The sequence below is a fragment of the Lissotriton helveticus genome, chromosome 10 (genome assembly GCF_964261635.1).
Source record: "Lissotriton helveticus chromosome 10, aLisHel1.1, whole genome shotgun sequence".
In the NCBI taxonomy this organism is placed as follows: Eukaryota; Metazoa; Chordata; class Amphibia; order Caudata; family Salamandridae; genus Lissotriton; species Lissotriton helveticus.
This window is the reverse complement of record NC_136071.1, coordinates 945,144,116-945,167,741: the sequence shown is the minus strand read 5'-3', so window position 1 is coordinate 945,167,741 and position 23,626 is coordinate 945,144,116.

The window sequence follows — 23,626 nt, the reverse complement described above, 5'->3', positions numbered from 1 at the left end:
TAAGGGATGGTAACAGATATTTTTTGGGCAAAGTTGAGAAGGATGATAACGTACATCTGTCGCATTCAGTACAGCATTCTGGGTCTTCCTGGTTGAGGGATGAGTAGCATGAGGTTTATCTCCTGGAATGTCAATGGCCTCAGCACCAAGCCCCGAGCTAACAGAATTTTGCAATACTTGCGTGACTTGGATGTGCAGGTCATTGTGTTGCAGGAGACTCACTTGACTCATAGTGAAATGCTCACCCTCATCAGGAAAAACAGGTGGATCGACTTTGCGGTGTCCAATACCCGAACAACGCACACCAGAGGTGTATCGATTATTTTTTTTAAATGTGCTAAAGCTAGGTTGGTGTCACAAGTCGTGGATCCTTGTGGCAGATGGGCCATTGCGTCAGTCATTAAAGCTGGATCCCAAAGTAAAGTTTTGGGCTATTATGGCCCTTATTAGGACGATCCTTCAGTTCTGGAGTCTGTTTTCTTGCAGTTGCTTTCCTTTTCTGGCCCCACAATATTGGCCGGTGATTTTAACATTGTGTTGGATCTTGCTTTGGACAGATCTCCGAGAAGTCGCTCTCTTGTTTTGTCTAAGACTAGATCCTTCCTACTGGATACTATGAGACAATATGGCTACCTGGATATCTGGCGACAGAGATCCGGACAACAACAAGGGGTCTCTTTCCGTAATTTTAAATATCATCATCAGTCAAGGATTGACTTTATTCTAATTAGTCAGAGACTGGTAGATTCTGTTAAGACCATTGACTATCTTCCGTCTCACCTCTCATATCAATCGGCGGTTGAGATGGAATTGGTCCTTCATACTTAGAAGCCCCCCGGTACGTGGTCTTTTGATCGCTCTTTTCTTTCCCATTGTGAGGATATTTTATATCTAAAATCGGAGACTCACAATTTTTTTATATCTAATAGTGGCTCCGCAACAAATAGAATTATTTGGGACTCATTCATGGCTACTTTGAGGAGGCTTATTACGAGTAAAGTCGCCCATCGTAGGAAGCAATACAGAGAGGAGATTTCTTCTATTGAAGCAGATATAGCCCAACTCCAACGGGAAATAGATATTAATCACACAGCCTCAGGGTCTGTATTAGACTCTCTTCAGAATCAATTGTTGGTATTAAAAGGTAGCCTCGCTTCGGTCTTGAACCTTAGAGTCCAACAGAGATGGGAGGCTAGCAAATTGGCACAATTCGAATACGGCGAGGGTGCGGGGAAACTACTGGCGTTGAAGACCAAAATAGATCAGGTCCGCAATAATATACCTGCGATCACAGTAGAAAATAACACCTTTTCATCGGATGAGGAAATCAGGGGGGCCCTCAGGGAGTTCTTTCAAGTGATATACCAAGAGGATAAGGTAATTCCAAAAGATTCTATTGTAGGCTGGTTGAGTAACATCGATCTTCCCTCTTTCTCCTCTGACCAGTCTCAATATCTGGATAGTATCACAGAGGATGAGGTAAGGTCAGCCATTAGAAAGGGAAAGAAGGGGAAGGTGTCCGGACCCGATGGGTTGCCGGCTGAGTTATACAGGGCCTTGGAATCAGAAGTTGTTCCCTTCCTCACTATCCTTTTTAATCAAATCCTTCTTGAAGGACTGCCACTTCCAGTGTCGTGGGACAATGACTCTATTTCCCTTATTTTAAAACCTGGTAAACCTAAGGAGGCCTGTGGGTCGTATAGGCCTATCTCTATATTAAATGTGGACTATAAAATCTTTACCACAGTTTTGTCAACTAGGTTGGCCTCTATTGCCACTTCGGTTCTTCATTCTGATCAGAAGGGCTTCCTGAAGGGAAGACAACTTTATCAATTGACATATGATTTAATTGGCACAATGGATACGGCAGCAGCTGGCGATCTTCCGTTGGCCGCACTCACGCTGGATGTGACCAAGGCCTTCGACAGAGTTAACTGGGTGTACCTGTCGGAGGCCTTGGCCAAATTCGGTGTGGGTGAGGGATTTCGCCGGGTGGTGGCCTTGCTGTATAATAATCTGTCTGCCCGCCTACTAGTTAATGGAGACCTGGCGGACCCTTTCTCTATATCTAGGGGGGCCCGACAGGGCTGCCCGCTCTCCCCCCTGCTTTTTGATTTTTATATCGAACCCTTCGCGCAACAACTGAGGGAGGAGGTTACCATCAAACCATTTATCTATCAGGGGTGGATGAGGAAGGTAGCATTACATGCCGATGATGTGCTTGTTTTGACATCAGATGTTACCACCGCACTCCCGCTATCCTGAGGTTGGCTCATATATTTGGACAGATGTCAGGATATGAGATCAATGCGGCAAAGACCAAAATGCTGATCTGGAATGATGATGACTGTGTGACAGTGATTGTGTGGAGGAGTGTGGCTCAATGGTTAGAGCGGCAGACCCTGATGCAAAGTTCTGGCCAGGGACCAGGGTTCGTTTCCCGCCTCGGCGGGGTCTCTGGCTCAATTTCCTCAGACCTGTTAATTCTCGCCTCGTGCCTATTCTAATCACGGGCCCCACGCTGCAACTCTGGGCAATAGCTTGCTTAGCCTCCACACCGGCCCCAACAGCGCTAAGGATGCCTGGCTTCACCCTGGGAGTGCCCAGGAGTGAACACTTCACAGGGAAAGCCAGGAGGGGTTCCACAGTGGTATGAGTATCAGCACCAGGAAACTGCATAGGCGACACCGCAAGGTGACCGTCTGGTGACAGTGCGCTCTATAAGTACCATGACATTTACATTTACAGAGTTGCAGGGAGGCACCTCACTGCGATACTTGGGATTGACGATTGTGAAGGATATTAATAAACTTGCCCAGGTTAATTTATCAGCAGTTGTTAAAGAATGCAGTAAGCTGCTTCAATCATGGTCGCACCTTCCACTTTCATTATTAGGAAGGGCCAATCTTATCAAAATGTCGATCCAACCCAAAATTTCTTTTTTATTTAATACCATTCCCTTATATTTTGATCAAGCCATTTTAACTAGGTTTCATCTGGAATAACAAGCTCCCAAGAATAGCATGGAAAAATTACGACGGCGAAGGGATAAGGGGGGTCTGGCGGCTCCAGACTTGAAGATGTATGCCTGGGCCTTCCAACTATCCCATTCCCGAATGTTGCTGAAAATGCCCATAGATTCTGGGACGGGCCCAATGTTTGCAGCTATGTTGGACGGGGAGAGTGAGAATCGTTCGGGCTTTCTTTTTAAATTTGGCAATCCCAAATTCTTTAAAAAAAATCAAACTAAAGGTCCTACAAGGTTTCGCAAGAACATGGGCTGAGCTTATAAAATCTATAAAGCAAAGTTACCTCTGTGAAAAAACACCGTTGTGGGGGCTACCTGAAAGTTCTGCTTGGCTTGAAGACAGTCTAGCTATTCCTCTGAGAGAGGCTGGGCTGGAAGTTTGGGGAGACCTCTTTTATGAGGGGGACCTCCTCTCATGGGAACACCTGCAGGCCAAGATCGGCCCAAACCTCTCTCGGTTCAAATATTTGCAAATGGCTAGCTGGACTCAAGCTTACAAAACCTCTTCCGCTAATAGGAGCAAGTCCAGAATTGGAGGTCATAGCCCACTGGTGTCTAACTTGGTAAACCTCAGTCCAGCTAAAAAAGAGGTATCCAAGTGGTATAATCTTATATTGGATGAGTCGGATGGTGACTTCGTTTTGCCAGAGTCGCTGTGGGGCTCCTCATTGACCGACCACAATTTACAGGGTCTTTGGTCGACATCATTTGGACTCTTGTGGAACATAGTGAAGCCTTCTTGGCTGCGCAGAAACCACATCTTCACCCTTCATAGGACATATTATTCCCCTCTTAGGCTGTCTAAGTTTTCCAAAGGCAATTCAGTGTCTTGTTCCAAATGCGGGCTTGTTGCAGCATCAGATGAACATATGTTTTTTGAATGCCCTCGCTTAGCCACATTCTGGGAGGAGATTGGCAATTCCCTCACAGCATCATTGGGAGCCTCCGTCACCATAGACTTATCTCTTGTGATATTTGGCATCCTGGAGGGTGTTCAGAGTTCAGCCAAAAGCCTAGTGTTTTTTGCAATGTTGTTAGCAAGAAGGGAGATCTGCAGGAAATGGAAGGACTCTTTATCTCCTACCTTTAGAGACTGGCAAACCTCAGGCCTGCAGACCTCACGCATTGATTTGGCCAGGTCGGGCAGCCAGAGCAAAAGGGCTTTCTGGCATCTATTATCATGGGTCCACTGAAATTACCGGGTTTTTTTTCCCCCGGGTCCAATGATTGATCTGCCATGGTGCCTCTGCTCCATGCACCATTGGTGCAGCCGATACCCGGTCTTAGTCCGGCCCCACTTGGCTGTTACTTACACCAAGGTTTACCGTAGCTTGGTGAATGGTGGACTCCGTGCCTTTCCGGAACGCTGATGACAACTGTGGGATGAATGGCCCCCACTATGTCTGAGTCCCTTCCAGTTTTCTGATAAACTGAGACAGCTGATCTCTGTCAATCCATTCAGGCATTCCGTCTACATGGTGGTTATGAGGACAAAAAAAACAACCAAAAAACATTATTATGTACTTTTTGTTCTGTTCAGGTCGGCTAGGCAGATCCTGACGGTACTGAACAGAGAAAATTTTAAAAAATGAACCCCAACGCTGATCGAAAGCTCCATGGGTTTTTGGCTTTTTTAAGAAAAAAACTCCCAGTTTGGAAGTCTGTTTTTGGAAACCAAAAAAGTTTGCTATGCGGCTGGCTTTAACATACCAGCAGTCATCAAATATTCAGTGCCTTCAAAGTAGCTGCCACACTGTCAGGCAGTGCCCTTACGATCCCTGGGGCATATTACCAAGCAATAGCGATAATTATCGCTATTGCTTGGTTAGAGACAAAAAGTTACCGCTGAGCTGCGGCGATTTTTATCGCAGATAAACCTTGGTATTACCATGGTTTATCGCAAATGCGATAAAAAACGGCCGCAATGCATGAATATCGCTGAAAAGTCAGCGATATTCATGCATTACCGAGCTAATGGTCTTAGCCATGTTATCCACCTCCCATTGGATAACATAGCTAAGAACTGCTCAGGGCAGGTGTTAGCTTTTGGAGATATTCGCGCTTAGCGCGAATATCTCCAAAAGTTGGTAATAGGAGATAGCGATGTTAGCGACTGTTTCCAGTCGCTAACATCTTGGCACGCCCACTTTGCATATCATTAGTGATAAATATCACTGACATGCAAAGTGGGGCCCAAGATGGTCGCTATCTCCTACTAGCTGTCGCTAACTGGTGTTAGAGACAGCTAGGTAATAGGGAGATAATTGTATCTCCGCTTTCTTGGCTTTTAAAGCCAAAAATGCGGAGATAAACCCCCTTGATAATATGCCCCCCTGTGTCTAAATATTGGGAATGTGTAAAACATAACACAATTGCATGATTCAGAATGTGTGACTCCCCTCTTGATGTACACAATCTTGTATCACCTCCCACTCCTTCAGTTATCAGCGTTCTAATGCTCTCTGGTTTTGTTCTAGCTATGTAAAGTCCCTTTCATAGATTGACGGGGAGTTTGGTGGAATAGAGAGGTGTGAGGATCTACAATTAAATCGATTCGAATTTGTTTGCACTGATCTTTGCTGTGCTGGTGACAGTTGGAAAGTTCTTGTCTTGGGATCACAACACAGCGTACTTGGCTTATGATTTGTAATCTTATTTCATTCTTTATCATTTATGCTGTCGATCTGTCGGACTTGATGCCACATTGTAGTAGATGGACCAAATATGCTTTATGATGGCCTTAATGTTCTAAAATCTCTGCATCCTTAAATGTTTTCCTTCTGGACTATGAATTCAGTTACCTCTGCACAGGTTGGTTAGTTATTAGGAATATATTCACTCTTGTAAATAGTGATTTAATATGTGTTGCCTTCTTGTGCAAGAGTTATTGATTTCCCCACCAGAACGTTTTATGTCCTGTTCTCTCGTATTCTCATTTTTGTAGACTGTGAAAGCTGTTTTGACATTCATCCTTCATTCATATCAAGATGGAGATGATACCTTTCAATATTTTGCTCCATGGCGCGAAATGGACAATGGTTGACATAAACTGATCCACGTTAACTATTTTGGCAGTTGTGCAGTGAAGCTTGTGTGATTGAGTTACACTTGCCTGATGAGCTGATTTTTCTGCTTCCACTGAAAACGTGGTCGTAGGCTGGCAAATTATCCTCCCACTCCAACAGGAAAGTTACCACTTGTCTTGTTACATGAATGAATAGATCTCTCAATTGAAAGAGCAAAAAAAGAACCTTTGTTTTGGGAGAAATACAGACGGTGACCAAAAAAAATGGGTCTTTCCCAGCATTTACCTTTGCCTACTGTGATATGGCAAAATTGCAGGTTTGAAAATCTCTGACTGGTAGAGGGATCTCTAAATACGTTGGTCAGACTTCCACAAGACAAATGAAGGCCATAGACTCCTGTGACCTGATGAACCATGAGCCACTTGTGGAGGGCTGAATAATGCCTCTCTAGAAAGATCTTCTTGTTGGCAAGAATGTATCAGAAATATGGAAAATGTTCTCTGCAAATGAACACTTCAAAACGCAGGGAAATATGCATTGTAAAGCAGTTTAATCTATGTTAATACTATAACTACTTTTCTGTTTTTGAAATGTATGGCTAAACTGAGGATAGCTGGCTGCTCCCTGTACTGAAAACGTGCTTAATAAACAAATATTTTACCACAAAGAGCAACAGAGTTCCTTAATATAGAATGAAGTGTTTCAAAATCCACTAAATTTAGCTGACAGCTTTTCTACTTACGGAATTGCTCTTCCTATTGCCTCCTGTCTGTGGTAATAGCCAATGTGATGCCACACTTCTAATCTAATAATTAAATATAGTTGATTAGCTATGCCTTTTCTTTTCACAGGTGATTTGAAATGCACAATCAGTAATGAGAAAAGTAAAAAAAGGATTTTGGACTGGGCTTGCAGGCTTCTATTTAATGTAATGCTCTTATAAGGAGGGTGATGCAGCAAAACCAATTTGATTCTGCCAATTCATATCTGGATAAAAATCAATTCACTAAATAGATGTTTCCTGGTTGTAGTATGTACCATCAGAGGCATAGATAAAAGCTGAACAGCTGTTTGTTCACTGAATATCCTGGCTGAAGATGTCCTGTAGGAAGACCATCCTGCGGAAAGATGCTCAAATCACTCCCACAAAACGTGCAAAAGAGGGGAAAGGGGCCTAATACTTGGAGCTCAGCTGCCTTATCATGGCTGTGACAGATGCTCAGCAGGGACTGGGCAATACTTTAGCTGTTGGTGAAGGCCAGTAACAGGGAATAGGGTCTTCTGCCTCGAGGTGCTGGGCCACCTGCTGCCCTTTGAAGCTATTTTGAGCTGTCTGAACTGTTTCCCTCTACTGCAAAGAGCGACCGAGACACTCATTCCTTTTTTAAAAACCCTCTGACCTTCACACTTCAACACAGAGGACTTTCGCAACTTAACAGACTTTAATTGAATCCCCAGAAGTACAAGTCTAAGAGAAGACCATGTCCACGTAAGAAAACTATTAGGTCACATCTTTCGTTTAAAGTATTAAAAGAGGGAGTTGTTAATTCTTTTAAAATCCATATCATTCACTCAATACGTCGATAACAGACTTCATTGTCCAGAATGCCTCTATGCCTCATAAAAGGCAGAAATAATCACTTTTTAGTTATTTCTGGAGTAAGAAGTTGAGCTATTAGTTGTGCAGGATTAGAGCACAAGTACTAAAGGATACAATGGTCTCTTCACTGGGAACAGCCGCGGCCGGCAGTGGGAGAAATGCAGGGCGGTGACGTGGGGAGGGGGAGGGGCAGGGTGGGGGGTAGTAATGTATGGATTACGGAGTTTTACAGGTAAGTAAACATTTAAATAAATAAAAAGAATTTCGTTGAGTACACTGCATCCCAAAATGCGATGCAGTGTGCGCAACGAAATTCGTTTTATTTATTTAAATGTTTACTTACCTGTAACACTCCGTAATCCATACATTACTACCCCCCACCCTGCCCCTCCCCCTTCTCACGTCACCGCCCTGCATTTACTCCCACTGCCGACCAAGGCTGACTGGGAACCAAACATCCTATTGTTGCACTTGATTCTCTCTGGGTAGCAAAGGAAAGTAGTCCAAGGCATTTTCAGGGCTCAGGTGGGGACCAGTAATCTCCATTCACTAGCGCACAACAAAACACTCACTATATGATTGCATAGTCAGTGCCTTTTCTTTAGGGAAAAAACTAAATTTTTTGCACACATACTACTAAATGCTACAAGTTAAAGTATAAATATGGATGTGGAAATACATTTGGGTACATTCTAAAATCACATTTGAACCATAATTGGTCATGACCCCCAAATCATAACACCCAACACCTAGGAAAGATAGATAATTACAATATAAAGGGGTATAATTTGATTTAAAGCAGGTCTATTGGCTTTGTCAAGGGGTAGTAATGCCAATATATGAGGCAGGCCTATTGACTTTGTCAAGGAGTCACCACATTATAATATAAGGCAAGCCTATTGGCTATGCAAAGGGATCACCACATTATCGGAACTGTAATCCCATGTTAAACATCAAATCAATAGAGTCAATAATAAAATCATTATTCTCAATAAAATAATTCAATGTACTTTAAATAAAGCATTAACATCAAATTAGCATGCATCCTGAGGCTTTCTTATACACCCTTATGCCACATAAAATGTAGCCATAGTACCAACCGCTATAGATTTCTGTATTCCGAAGCTGTAAAGCAATAGCTCCAGTCCAAAGAATGCTTCACAAGTATTGAATAAGTCTCCCCAGGTCATGCATCCTATGACCTGGGAGACATATGGCTGATATCCCAAATCCATTGTGGGGACAGGAGGAGGCTGGTGCACCCCCTTGGCCCTCACTGCACTCAACATTGCATTTGTGGTCCAGCTTTCCTTCCTTGAGGCATCACAAGGGAGAAAAACATTTGTAAATGAAACCCCACAGGGTATTATCGTACTTACCAGGACAGGATTTGTGCATATGTTATAAGCAGTCCCTTTCATGCCATGTTTATATTTTTCTCTTCAAAAGGGCAGCACAAGGAGATCACTCCCAAACTGCCCACTAGGCTTTTGCCTTCCCCCACTTGTGCTCTGGTTCGAACAGGTGGAGAGAGTTGTTACACCTTCTGTTTTGGCTCCAGCCATGCGAGAGCAGCAGCGTAGTGCTTAATTTGCCCCCCTTGTCACTGGCAAAGGGACAGCAACATGCCCAGTGACAGTGTCTTTAACTGAGGGCATGGGGTTTGAGTTTAAAATATTTCTTAAGCGCACGTACACCTAGCGGTTTCATGGCGCTGTACAGTACTGAACCCCGGAGGAATCGGAAAAACAAGAGCATGGAAAAGGAGGTTTAAGGGGAGAAGGCTTGTGTGAAAAGAAAAGTTTTCAGTGCCTTGCGAAAGAGAGTATACTGGGGGCAGGATCTCAGGTGGACCGGAAGGGAGTTCCAAAAGGCAGGGGCGAGTGTGGAAAATTTGGAGCCTCCCCACTTTTTACGTTTGAAACGGGGGACTACGAGTAATTGTTGGGTGGATGAACGCAGCTCCCTGGGAGGAACATAAGAATGAATTTCAGACGTGATAAAGGCAGGGGCTGAGCCGGACCGAGCGTTGAAGATGATGCATCCTAGTTTAAACTGGACTCGTTCACGAATGGGGAGCCAGTGTAAGGTCTTAAGGAGGGGAGTGACGTGGTGTGACTTAGATAAATTGAAGACCAGGCGAGCCACCTGGTTCTGGACCAGCTGGAGGCGTCGCACGCTGTACGCGGGCATACCACAATAGAGGGCGTTGCCGTAATCCAGGCGGGAGATAACCATTGCCAGGACTATAAGTTTGAGGGCCGGGAGAGAGAAGAACCGAGAGACTTTGCGAATAGTGCGAAGTGAGAGGAAAGACAGGGACACCACAGTGCTGACTTGGGAGTGAAGTGAAAGTTGGTGATCCAGTTTGAACCCAAGAGTTTTTACAGAGGGGGATGGAATTGGGGGAGAGCCCAACGAGGGGGGCCAAAAGGAAGAGGACCATGGACTGGAGCAGCCACCTGTCAGCACCAACTCCGTTTTGTCCGGGTTGAGCTTCAGGTGGTTGTGGTTCATCCAGTCCCGGATGAAAGTCATGACAGACTGAAAGTTAGAGATGGACTCTGGGGAGGAAGATAGGGAAAAAATTAGCTGGAGGTCATCCGCGTAGTTATAAACGGAGACCTCCAGCTGTTGGAGGGCAAAGATAAGGGGAGCAATGTACAGGTTGAATAACAGCGGGGAAAGGGATGATCCCTGGGGGACCCCACATTTAACCGGCTGGAAGTCCGCTGAAAAATCACCCAAGCGCACTGCTTGGGTGCGGTCACTCAGAAAGGAGGACAGCCAGACCAAGGCCGATCCTCCGATTCCCGCCACTCTGACACGGGACAATAAGATGGAATGATCAACCGTGTCAAAAGCGGCGGAGAGATCGAGGAGGACCAGGGCCTGAGGAAGGTTAGTGTCCAAACCCTCTCTGAGGTTGTCAAGAACCGATAGTACAACGGACTCCGTGGAGTGTGAGGGACGGAACCCCGCCTGCCGGGGGGCCAATACCCTGTTCTCCTCCACGAAGGTGCCGAGCGTTCTAGTTACATGTCTCAGAGAAAGAACAATTGGGGGCCAGGATGGGGTCCTGGGCCTCATCCTTTCTTCTGTGTTGGACCAAAAAGTCTTTCTTCGTGTCAAGTACCAGGGGATGGGGTTCATGGGACCAAATTAGCCCCCACAAATGCACGTCCCTTTCCTGTCCAGAGGATGTGGAAGGACCAGGGGCAGGGCATCAAGCTCTCTGTTTTGTGTAGGCATATTTAAATAGGCAGAAATTTCAGAGGTCCATAACTCGGGCCCCATTGGACAATTTCCTCAATCATGTGCTCATTGTACTCCTGGAGGCGAGCTCTAGCAACAGGAACATTTATCAGCACTTGTCCTGGCCATCTTGCAGGGCATCTGGAGACCATTGAAGCCCGGGTTTTCCCCCAACTGGTCCTCATGGGGCCTAAGAGGGCCAGAGTCACTTGCCTTTGAGAGACCCTTCTAGTCCTAGGGGGTCAGTTTCAGGCAAAGTACACAATCCATCAGGTGCATTAGATGGCTTCTCCTGCCAGTTGTCTGTGGTATTGCTGCCATCAGCATACACGTCCAGGGTCTTACTAAATGTCTCTCCCTTTTGCAGGGGTTTTTAAGTGTGGGTGAAAGTTCTAAATGTCAGGCAAACCTAGCCAATCGTAGGATGCCGAATCATCCATCCATCCCTGTCGCAACCCTCTTGCTCAGCATTCTGGGACAATCCAATTTTGCGGCATCACATTTTCTATGTGGGGAGCTCCTCTGAGGGTATCAGCTCCACCAATAGCTGACATCACTGCTAGATACTTACCCACACAAACATTGAAGGAACTGAGTGAAACACTGATAATTGCTCTCTTTTTTGGGGAGGCCTGGTTCAGAGCTGAGCCAGAGAAATACAACAATTCTGGATAACCCAGAAGATGTACGCATAGGTTATTGGTACCTTCATATTCAAATTCATTATGCATGTTTCACACTTCCCTGGACTATGTGGCTAAAACAGTGGTATTACAGATAATCCATCAAACTACCTATGTATGAATGTCCACTAATATTAAATAGCCTAACCCTGGTCAGCACCTACCTTAGCATAGGGTGACCAGACATCCCAGATTTCCCCAGATAGCCCCGGTTTTCCAAGGACTGTCCTGGTGTCCCAAAGCTTTCCTTAATTTTGAGCTGATGTCCCAGTAGTTTTTAGGATGAAGGTCAGAAAGGTGTCCTCTTCTTAAGTATATTGTTTATTTCTTTCAGGCAAGCAGCAGGTGGGCTGCAGCAGATGGGGAGACAGAAAGGAGCTGGAGGGCAGGGGGACTCAGGGTAGATGTTATGGCATAGCTAATGGGGAGGGAGATGCATGCATGCATGTGTATGTGTATACACATTTACAAGACTACAGAGAGACTACACAAAATCGGGACAGGCCAGACATAAAAGTAAGGCTAAATGCATTAGTCCTACATTTACATCTGCACCTGGCTACTTGTGGCAATGACAGGGCTGCACTTGATCGGAGTCAGACACATTTAGCGCACACACATGTTCACACATGTTCATGTGTAAACAGCCCAATGCCCCTTACCCATGCAATGCTGCAGTGGCTTTATCTTAAAATGTAGACACTGGTGGTTAAAAATCTCTATCCAATTAACAAGTCATGAATGAGGGTGAGATTCAGGTAGGGATAATCACCCACAGTAAAGGTAAAAAAAACTGGGTGATCAAAAAGCTAAAAATCTGTGCGGACCAAATGGAACCCAATTTGCTACAAGAAGATGGGTAGCATACATACTATGTTTGTGTGCCCAACTTACCTGTTGGTGGTTTACTGTCCCAGGGAGAAAATCACCTGAAACTGTATTACGCAAGTGCGCTGTCGGCAAAGTATGCAATTGTGTCTGTTTTCTTTTGCCTTGTGAGCGTACTCATTAGAGACAGCATGTGCTTGGGCAACCTTTCTTTCATACACATTATATGGGTGCACTTTTCGAGCCTGCGAAGTTCAAAGGGGCATTCCTCAATTGCTCCTATGAATAGCCATTTGACTGTGTTGAAGATATTTACCCAGTGCTAATGTAGCTTCTGAATCACTACAGGATACCACTACATTCAATTGCAATGTCTCATTCAAATAAAACGCTAACACGCTTTGCTTTCTCTCTTTCTCTCAATGTGAATGTAAATTTGTTAAATCTTCATTATTTCCCATGTTTCATCGCTGTATATGACTTCACCTGACATATATTCTAAAAACCTGTGACCTTATTGACACCATTCAAAGATGTGGAAATATATTTTATATACATATACATATATATATATATATATATATATATATATATATATATATATATATATATATATATTGACTGAAAAGACATTATAGTTAGGAATTAGCATTTAAAAAAACCTTAGATATACACTGAAAAAAACATAGGTTTCAGGGACGTTATAGTTAGTTGGACATTTGACTCATAAAACCAGAGAAATTCACCATTTATAGTTAGTTGTGCTAACTATAACTCGCGCACCCGCAATGCACTGCTGATGACGTCACATTTTACATCTCTCATGACATGGTCAGGGACATCACTGTTGACATCACTGATGACATCTCAAATGACATCACTGATGACATCATCTACGTGATAATCTGATGCACATACTGATGCTCTAATATAAACTTTGTTACACCCACTTTAAAATACAGACTACTATTTTGGATACCATGCACACAACAATGGATCCATGAGGTGTACACCATCCTGGCAATCAACACGGACTCTAAATTGTGAGCCCTACTGCCCGTTGTCTATGAAAGGGATCCATGAGGTGTACACTGTCCTGCAATCAACACTCCATCTTAATTGTGAGCACTGCTGCCCGTAGTGTTCGCTCACACAACAATGACAGCAGGTAAGCAAAGCGGCCTGGGTGCACAGGGCTTCCAATTGAGCACGGTGAGGAGGGACGAGTGGGGTGCAACACCCTGGCTGTGCAGGTGCGAACAATGTTGCAGTGCGTAATGATGTGACCTCTGACCTCATTCAGTCTCATCTCTGTCTCATTTTAAAGACCTGCTGGACCATATTGTAGGCCTGAGCCAGCGGGTAGCGCTGCCCTACAGACACCTCTTGAACGCGGTGCTGCGGGAGGGGTGGAATGTATCAGCCAGAGTGAGTACGTGCTAATAAGCCATGTTGCCATGTGTAATGATGTGATGTCTGACCTCATTCAGTTACATCTGTCTCATTTTTAGGACCTGCTGGACCGTACTGTAGGCCTGAGCCAGTGAGCAGCGCTGCCCTACAAACACGTGGCGTTGGCTTTTAGGACACTGTAGTGAGCTCTTGTTACTAAGTGTACATGCACACAGGCTTCCGCCACTGCATTACACGCGCAAATTGTGCTTCTAGCATGTGGTCTGTTCCTTTCTATATAAATATTCGTATAACATATAATTATTTAACCTTGTGAATTCTCAAACACTCCATCTCCTCTTTGAACCACGATTACCACTAACAGTTGATAGATCGTACTTCAATAACGAAGGATGCACTCAACTCCTATTTTCTATCAAGTTTGAAATAAACCTTCATTTACCTCCAGACGTTTCCACCATTAAATTATTTCTCCCTTTTCAGACACTTCATTGATTGCCTCAAGAAGGGCGGAGCGGGAGCTGACCCCGCAATGATGCCCCGGGCATTCTGACACCTTCCATTGTGGTATCAAGACATCGTCCCCGACCGGAGACCTGGTCTACTCTACAAACGTATCCCGGACTCGGAGCTTGCACCAACATGTCTTGGGACACACAGGTGGTGGAAGGTGAGTAGTGAAGCCTTGGTGTGCAAGACTTACAATTGAGCACAGTGCGGGGGAAGGGACTGGGGTGCAGCAGCCTGGGTGCACAGGTGCATGCAAGCGATTTTCCCATAGCTAATATTGTAGGACTATATTATCAAAGAACGGCAATAACATCATCACCACTTTAGAGGCAGGAAACTGCCGCTAAAGTGCCTATAATGGGCTTGATAATATGCCTTTGTGAATTTCCATAGAAGCCCAGGTTCACACAAGAACCTGGACTTCTATGGTGATTCACAAGGGCATATTATCACCCCTTATTGCCGCTTCAGCAGCCGTTTTCTGCCGCTAAAGCGGTGATAATGTTATCGCTGTTCCTTGATAATATGGCCCATAGTCTCTGGTTTCATGTCTTTCATTTTAAGGACTTGCTGAACCACACTCTTTCTCGAGATTCCAGTGTCCTAGACAAATGGGTGACGGGAGGGTTAACACTAAGGGCTGGTTGCAGTAGGACAACGCTTTGTCTCCACCTCCCTCTCTTCCCTTTTATTCTCCCTCCCCTTCTCCCTTCCACCCACTCCCCCTCCCTTCCATTCTCACTATTGTCCTTTCATTCTGACTTCCTTTCTTTACCTTTTCCACCTTCAACCTCTTCATTTTGGTCTTGCAGGTTTCCTACGCTGCTTCCCCTGGAGTCCAACCCACGTTTTTTTTTATTATACTGTTTCTTCTATTAAAGTTACGTTTCTATTTATTTGTGTTTTAATAAAGGTTACTTTTTTTTCAAATAAATAACTGAGTGTATAGGTCTTCTTTTTCTGACAACACTTGTCTATTATTCATTGTGAAAATCATCTGTTTATAAGAGATTTTAATGATAAAGCTATCTAATATTAGAGTGCAGCTACCAAACACAAGCTAACTGACTATTAGACAAATGAAGCCTGGGTAATTGTACAACTGCAAGAGTTCTATGAGTGTATCACTTTATAACACCATATGTACTGCCCGTGTGATTACCGAACAAATAACGCACTGCCTAGGACCACCGAGGCTTCAGGGACTGCCGAGGCCCACACTGCATATTTAAATAAAGCCCTGGAGTGTTGCAATCCCCTAACTTCAGTTGGCCTCGAACCCCCCCCCAACAATTAGTAAACAATACCTGGGAAGGTGGCGGTCCCCTAGGCTGCAAAACGTCTCTGTGCCCTTCCGCGCCTAATTTACATGTGACGTTAAGATCCCCAGTCCTACAGAGACCCTGCAATAATTGGATTGGCCATGGAACATTACCCACCAGGGGCCTCATTTAAAAGAATTGGTGAGACCCCGCTTTTTTTGTTTTTTTTGTTTTTTTCTCTCCATTTTTACCATCTGCATCCCCTCTATTAAAGCGATACAAGGTTTTCCTCCTCTTGCTTCAAGTAGTCAAACAAGTATTTGCTATCACAGAGTAGAAGCCATGCACCAGCCCTCTAATAGCAAACACAAATGTCCTGCGAATGCACACCCCCGCCTGACATGTTGCCCCTCCTAGGACCATGATCCATTTGTTAGTATAAACGCATACTAACACTACTTACACACATGTAGTACAGCGACCAGAATGTAGTGAAGAAGTCGAGGAAGCGCAAAATATAAATCCTACTGGAAGTCAGATGATAGTTCAATGAGCCGACGACCCTGGCATGAGTAGAAACAGCTACACGAAGAAAACTGGTTTTCAGCACAACGCAACCAATTTTGAAATATCGGTGAGTGGTGCTTTCTTTTTACCTTCTCCCTCTCGTCACCAAATTTATGTAGTGAAGACACAGACAGCAGTGGATCCAATAAGTAGATTTATTACAAGAAAACAAGACACCTGAAGCAACCACCAACAGGAGCAGACATCAAGGCAATCTTCTTTTCCAGGACCGTGTACAAACTCCGCAAGGTTCCCCTCATGACAGCCCTACTTTCTAACATTACATACTTAGATTCTAGCAGAATTACATACTAACATTCTACTATGACTTACATTGGAATACTACACAGAGCACATGACTACAGCAGTGAGCTCATGGTTTCACCCACGAGTCTTGAGACCGGTAGGGGTATTTTGCTTCCCACTCCCGATATTGTATAAACGTAAACTAACACTTCTTCCACAGGTATGCTACAGCACCCAGAGCACATCACTTTACAGCAATGAGCTCACAATTTAGGCTCACAGTTTAATACCCGAGACTTCACACCAGTAGGGGTGAGTAGTTTGCTTCCCAATCCCTATATATTATAAACAACTACTCACCCTACTTACACTACTTACACTACTTACTTACACACTTATACTACAACGGCTAGTATCCTACAATGCCCATAGCCCATCACTTTACAGCAATCAGCTCGGTTTGATCCTCGAGTTTTCACACCGGTAGGCGTGAGTGCTTTGTTTCCCACTTCCGGTATAGTATAAACGCACGGTACCGGTGAGTAGTGCGCTTCCCACTCCTTGTATGGTATAAATGCCCACTAAATGCCTACTAACACTACTTGCACATGTATACTACAGTGCCCAGAGCCCATCCTTTTACAGCAATCACCTCGATTTCATCCCCAAGTCTTCACACTGGTAGGCGTAACTACTTCGCTTCCCACTTCCGGTATACTATCAACACACAGTAGCGGTCACTAGTTCGCTTCCCACTCCCTGTATGGTATAAACGTCTACTAACACTACTTGCACACATATGCTACAAACACCAGACCACATAACTTTACAGCAATGACCTCACGGTTTAGACTCTTGATTTCATACCAGAGTGTAGCACCATATCATATCAGCACCATGTCACTCTGAGCAACACCGCACTTGCAGACCGGTAGGAGTGACTACTTTGCCTTGCACTCCCCCACCAAGCTTACAGTGCTCCTACCCTCCTTTCCTACTTTATTCGCCCTTTTTTCCCCTTACTCGCTTCAACAGAATCACAAAATGGCAGCCAACACTTCCTAGTTGCAACACCATCACAGCTAATAAGCAGAAGCAGGAGCTGATATCAACAAAAAACTTAGGGGCCGATTATGATGGCGGACGGACCTGAGTCCGTCCGCCACCATAGAGTAGGAGGGACCGTTCGCAGGGGCAGCGGCGGTCCATCCATACAGATTAGGATGTGACCACCAGGGTGGCGGTCACATCCTCTATTTTTAACATTGCGGCGGGTGGAGCTTCAAGCTGCACCCGCTGCAATTTAAAAAAAGCATGCACAGCATTTGCGTGCACAAAGCATCAGGCACCGCGCGGTGCCCGCCGCTTTGTCCACGCAAATGCAGGGGGGTACCATATGTACCCCCCATGTGCACCCCCCACCCCCGTCACCAAGGGGGCCCGCAACGGGCCCCCGAAGGGAATCTCCGTATGCTTTTTCACGGCGGAAAAGCCGCCGTGGAAAAGCATACATTCTACGCGATCATAATATGGCTGGCGGTGTCTGATAGACAGCGCCAGCCATGTTATTGCTTTTCCGCCGCGGTCGGAAGGCGACCGCGGCGGAAAAAGCTGCGGACTGAAAAACGATCCCCCAGCCATCCTAATCTGGCGGGGGGTCTTTTTCAGTCCGCAGCGGTTTTCCCGCATCCTCCGGGCCGGCGGTGGATTCACCGCCGGCCCGGAGGATGCGGGAAAACTGCCATCATAATGTGCCCCTTCGTTTTGAACATTTTGCGAAGATTCGTCAATCGCGGTCAAAGTTATTGGGAATAGAATGTTGCCATTTTCCTATGGTAACTAGGTCCTAACTATAACTACCTACTGGCGACCACCAGTAGGTAATATATATATATATATATATATAGTGTGAGCAAGGGCTCGTGTAGCCTGAAACACGTAGCTGTTTCTGCTTGTGTAGTTAAATCATCATTGCACCTGATCCTGTGGTCCGTCTCCTTTCTCGCTAGCGTTGCAGGCTTGCTTGCTTGCTGGAGGTGTTGTGGAGTACTTGTCGATATATATATATATATATATATATAGGAGCTGATATAATTGTTTTCTCCCTTTCCAGCAGCGAGTGCAACAGTGTATCGATCCTGAAATCCGGACTGTCACGTATAGCGGAGTGGATGCAGAGGCATCTCCTCAAACTCAACGGTGACAAAACGGAGATCCTCATTTTAGGGAAGCATAAAGATCTGTGGGGCCCCCAAAATTGACTCAGTGATATGGGACCCCTTCCCCAGCCAACCTCTGTGGGCTGCAACCACGAATTTCTCATAGACGCCAAATTCTCTATGAGACAGCAGGCCACTAAGGTGGCCGCCATCTCCTTTGCCACCTTGCGATGGCTCCAGAAAATTCTATGGATGCTGCCTCATGTTACCAGGAGAACCGTTGTCCAGGCGTTAGTAACATCTCGCCTGGACTATGGTAATGTCCTCTATCTCGGACCAGACGCTGCTACCATTAACAAACTCCAGGTTGTTCAAAATTCGTCGACCCGACTTTTATGTAACTTAGGGTCTCCAGCCGTATTAAATTCAAAGCCCTATGTTATCTCTTTAAAATTAAGCAGGGTTCGGCTCCAAAATACTTGCAGAGTTTGGGTCAACCCTACAAGCCTAGTCGCACTTTAAGATCTTCTGCCAACTGCGACTTCGTTGTCCCAAGATTCAAGCTAGTAAGGATGGGGGGTCGGGACTTTTCCCATCTATGCCCCAAATATTGGAACGCGCTACCCACCTCTCTGAAATCAGAAACCAACCTTTTCTGTTTTAGGAAAAAACTGAAAACTATACTTTTCCAATGATCTTCATGCCTCTTTGGATGATTCATGGTGCTGTTGAGAGGTCTGTTTTTCTTCTTCAGTCTATCCCTTGCGCAGGGAAACCCACTGTGGGTAGCTGTTGCGCATTATAAATGTAAATATAAATAAATATGAAGAAAGAATTGTTTTCATAATTTCATGAAGATTCTTCAAATGATGCCAAAGTTATGAGCAAAACAAAAAATGCTCTTTCTATGGATACTCGGTCCTAACTCTATACCTACTGGCGACCGCCAGTAGGTAGTAAAGAACAAATTAGAATAGTTTCTTGATTCTTTTAGCTCTCAAAACTTCTCTCTATTACTATCATTCTAATTTTCCTTATAAACACTTTTATTAATATTCAAGTACACATAGAAATCAGAAATGCAACATATTCTATCAACACACTTTGGTGGCAGCACCTGCGCTTTACGCTCGTGTTCAGGGGCAGTCTGCTAGCGGATGTGATCTGATTTTGTTGTTCTTCTGCTGCACTGATGAATTTTCGCTTATTACTCGTTTTTTGGTGTTTTCCTAGGCACTTCACACCATTGCCTGTTTTTTGGTGAAGGCCTCATTGGCTGCATTCTTGCCTTCCTGTGTTGGGGGTAGTTTCCCCTGCCCCGGTCCACCACGGCTTTCTGTGCCGCTTGAGTGTAGGGCAGGGCGCCATCTTGGGGCGAGTCTCGGATCCCGGCAGGACCATAGGCAGAGGTCTAGCTCGCGGAGGGGTTTGTGTACAAATTGACTGGCTGTGTTGGGCGCGATGCGGCGAGTGTAGGTGATGGCAGCACCTGCCCTTTACACTCGTGTTCAGGGGCAGTCTGCTAGCAGATATGATCTGATTTTATTATTCTTCTACTGCACTGACTAATTTTCGCTCTTTACACGTTTTTAATATTTTCCTAGGCACTCACACTATTGCCTCTTTTTTAATAAAAGCCTCATTAGCTGCATTCTTACCTTCCTGTGTTAGAGGTGGTTTCCCCTGCCCCGGTCCACCGCGGCTTTCTGTGCCTCTTGAGTGGAGGGCAGGGCACCATCCTGGGGCGAGTCCTGGATCCCGGCGGGACCATAGGCAGCTATCTAGCTCGGGGAGGGGTTTGTCTACAAATTGACTGGCTGTGTTGGGCATGATGGGGCGAGTGTAGGTGGTGGCAGCACCTGCGCTTTACGCTCGTGTTCAGGGGCAGTCTGCTAGTGGATGTGATCTGATTTTATATTCTTCTACTGCACTGACTAATTTTCGCTCATTACTCGTTTTTAATATTTTCCTAGGCACTTCACACTATTGCCTGTTTTTTAATAAAAGCCTCATAAGCTGCATTCTTACCTTCCTGTGTTAGAGGTGGTTTCCCCTGCCCCGGTCCACCACAGCTTTCTGTGCCGCTTGAGTGGAGGGCAGGGCGCCATCTTGGGGTGAGTCCTGGATCCCCGCAGGACTGTAGGCAGCAGTCTAGCTCGGGAGGGGTTTGTCTACAAATTGACTGGCCGTGTCGAGTGCGATGCGGCGACTGTAGGTGGTGGCAGCACCTGCTCTTTACGTTCGTGTTCAGGGGTAGTCTGCTAGAGGATGTGATCTGATTTTGTTGTTCTTCTCTGCGCTGACGAGTTTTTGCTCATTGCTCGTTTTTGATATTTTCCCGGCCACTTCACACTTTTGCCTGTTTTTTAATGGGGGCCTCATTGGCTGCATTCTTGCCTTCCTGTGTTGGAGGTGGTTTCCCCTGCTCCGGTCCACCACGGCTTTCTGTGCGCTTGAGTGGAGGGCAGGGCGTCATGTTAGGGCGAGTCCCGGATACCGGCGGGACCGTAGGCATCGGTCTAGCTCGGGGAGGTGTTTGTCTATAAATTGCTCATACCTGCAGCGGACGTGCGCAGCGGGCGCGCGCCTAGGTTTCGCCAAAGGCAAGCCCGTCTGCGCCCATCCGCACCCCGGATGCCACCAGTGCCTGCCACTCTGGCCTGGCTGTGCCTGATTTCGTTAGTATCAGGCGTTCCTACACCCACGAGGAACTGTTCTCGTTCACAGGCTCCAGCTGTGGTGGAGGTGAGCAGTGGGCTGTCCTCCATTGCCTGTCTAGAACATGTCCTCTCTGTAAATTCTGTTTCCACACCAGCTTGTTAAACCCTCCTACCATAGTCTCCAGTGCGTCCAGGGTTCAGGCTGCACTTATTAATGCGCGCTCTATGGCCAAACATGCTTCTGACATTTATGAGCTTCTGTTGGACGCTAAATTAGATATTCTCTTTATTACGGAGACTTGGCTTAGTGAGTCCTGTACCCCGGTAGTGGAGCTCGCCATTCCCAGGGGATATAAAATTGCCCGTGGCGACCATAGAAGCGGGAGAGGAGGGGGAATAGCAGTGGTGTTCAGGGACTGGTGGTCCTTTTCCAGTGAAGTCCCGGGCAATTGGGTGTAGGGGGAATCTCTGGATTTTACTTTCATTCTCTCCCCTCACTTTACACTGGGTGGAACGTTGGTTTATCGGCCGCTCGGTTCCCCGGGAGCCTTTTTGAAAGCGCTTAATGACATTATCATCCCACGCTCCCTTCGCTATACTAAGTTTTTACTTTTGGGGATTTTAACATCCATTTAGACACCCCAGATGCACATGATTTGAGGGCTCTTTTGGATTCTCTCAACTTGGCCTAGCTGACTCAATGGGTCAAAGCACCATAACATTCTGGTGGCCATCTTATTGACCTGGTGTGCACTAATTTTGCCATGAATGTAGGAGATCCAGAACCCGTTACTTGGTCTGACCACTATTTGATCAGGTTTTCTTGGACCTTGGGTAGGTCCTCTCAAAGTCATATTCCGCCTCCCACCCTGCTCCCTGGGAAGATTAATCTCCCTGCTTTTTCAGAAGCTTTACATCAGTTACGTCCGGTCCCGGCCTCTGACCTCGAAGGGGCGATCAAAAGTTTTGATTGTTGGATCAGTCAGGGGGTTATCGTCTGCACCAAACCAGTTCATTGTCGCAAACAGCGCTCTCCTTCTTCACAACCTTGTTTTTCTAATGCTCTTAAGGAACTGAAATTGGAGTGCAAAAAGCTAGAGCGCTGTCAGAAGTATTGCTCTTCTGCGAAAAGCAACCCTTAGAATAGCTCAAAGGGAGTATTATACAGCCATCAGGAAAGCCAAAAGTGACTACTTTGCGGGGAGGATTGCGATGGCTAGCAATAACAGCAAGGAGATCTTTGCCATCGTCAGGAGCTTTTTATCGCCGAGTGCGGAGCAAAAGACTCTCCCTTTCTCCCAACAATGGTGTGAGGAGCTGTCCACCCTTTTTGTCGACAAGATATCAGGGATTCAGGATAGTGTGGGTTCCTAGGTATTGGATTCCCCCCCAGTGGTGTCTCCCCCTGTACCTAGTGCTTTTACCCCGCGGTTCACTTCATTCTCGCCTGCTAGACATTTTGGCCATTCCTAGATCTCTGAAGTCTGGCTCACCCACTGATTCATGTCCTGCTCGTGTTCTTGCTGGGGTGGCCGAGGATGTTTGTCCCAAAGTAATGGCGATTGTCAATCTTTCCCCTCAGACCGCTACTTTTCCTGTGAGATGGAAACAGGCCAAACAGTTACCCCTGCTCAAGAAACCTTTGCTGGACCCATTGGTGCCAGCTAATTATCGGCCCATCTCTCTCCAACCTGCCTTAGCCAAAGTCTGCGAGAAGGTTGTTTTTCGGCAGCTTGAGACTTTTGTCGAATCATCAGGAGCTTTGCATCCAGCCCATTCTGGGTTTAGAACTGCCTACAGCACGGAGACCGCTTTGGTGGAGATGTTGGAGGCGATCAGGAAGTGCCTGGACCGGGGCGGCAGGGGGCCCCTGATTTTACTTGACCTCTCTGCCACCTTCAATACGGTGCCTTACCAGATGCTTCTTTCCCGGCTCTCCTCCATTGGCATTACAGGCCTGGCTTGGGAGTGGATTAAATCTTTTTTGGATGCTCGCAAGCAGCAGGTCTGCATGGCACCCTGTCTATCCTCTGTCAGGAAATTCGCTAAGGGGTGCCATAGGGTTCTACTCTGAGCCCTCTGCTTTTCAATGTTTATTTGACCCCCTTTGATTTATCTGGCAGAGGAGCTTGCGTCAAAAATTATAGCGTATGCAGACGACACCCAGTTGTTATTCACCTGGAGGGGTTTGGATCTAGACACCATTATCGCCCAAACGTGCCTAGCGTCCGTATTTTGCTGACTTGCCCATGCCTCTCTGAAGTGCAATGAGGACAAATCAGAGGTCCTCTTGTATGGCCAGGTTCCTCTGATCTTTAGACAATCTCTATAGCCCCCTGATTTCCCATGCCCTAACTCTGTGGAAGCCCCGGCAAAGAACTTAGGGGTA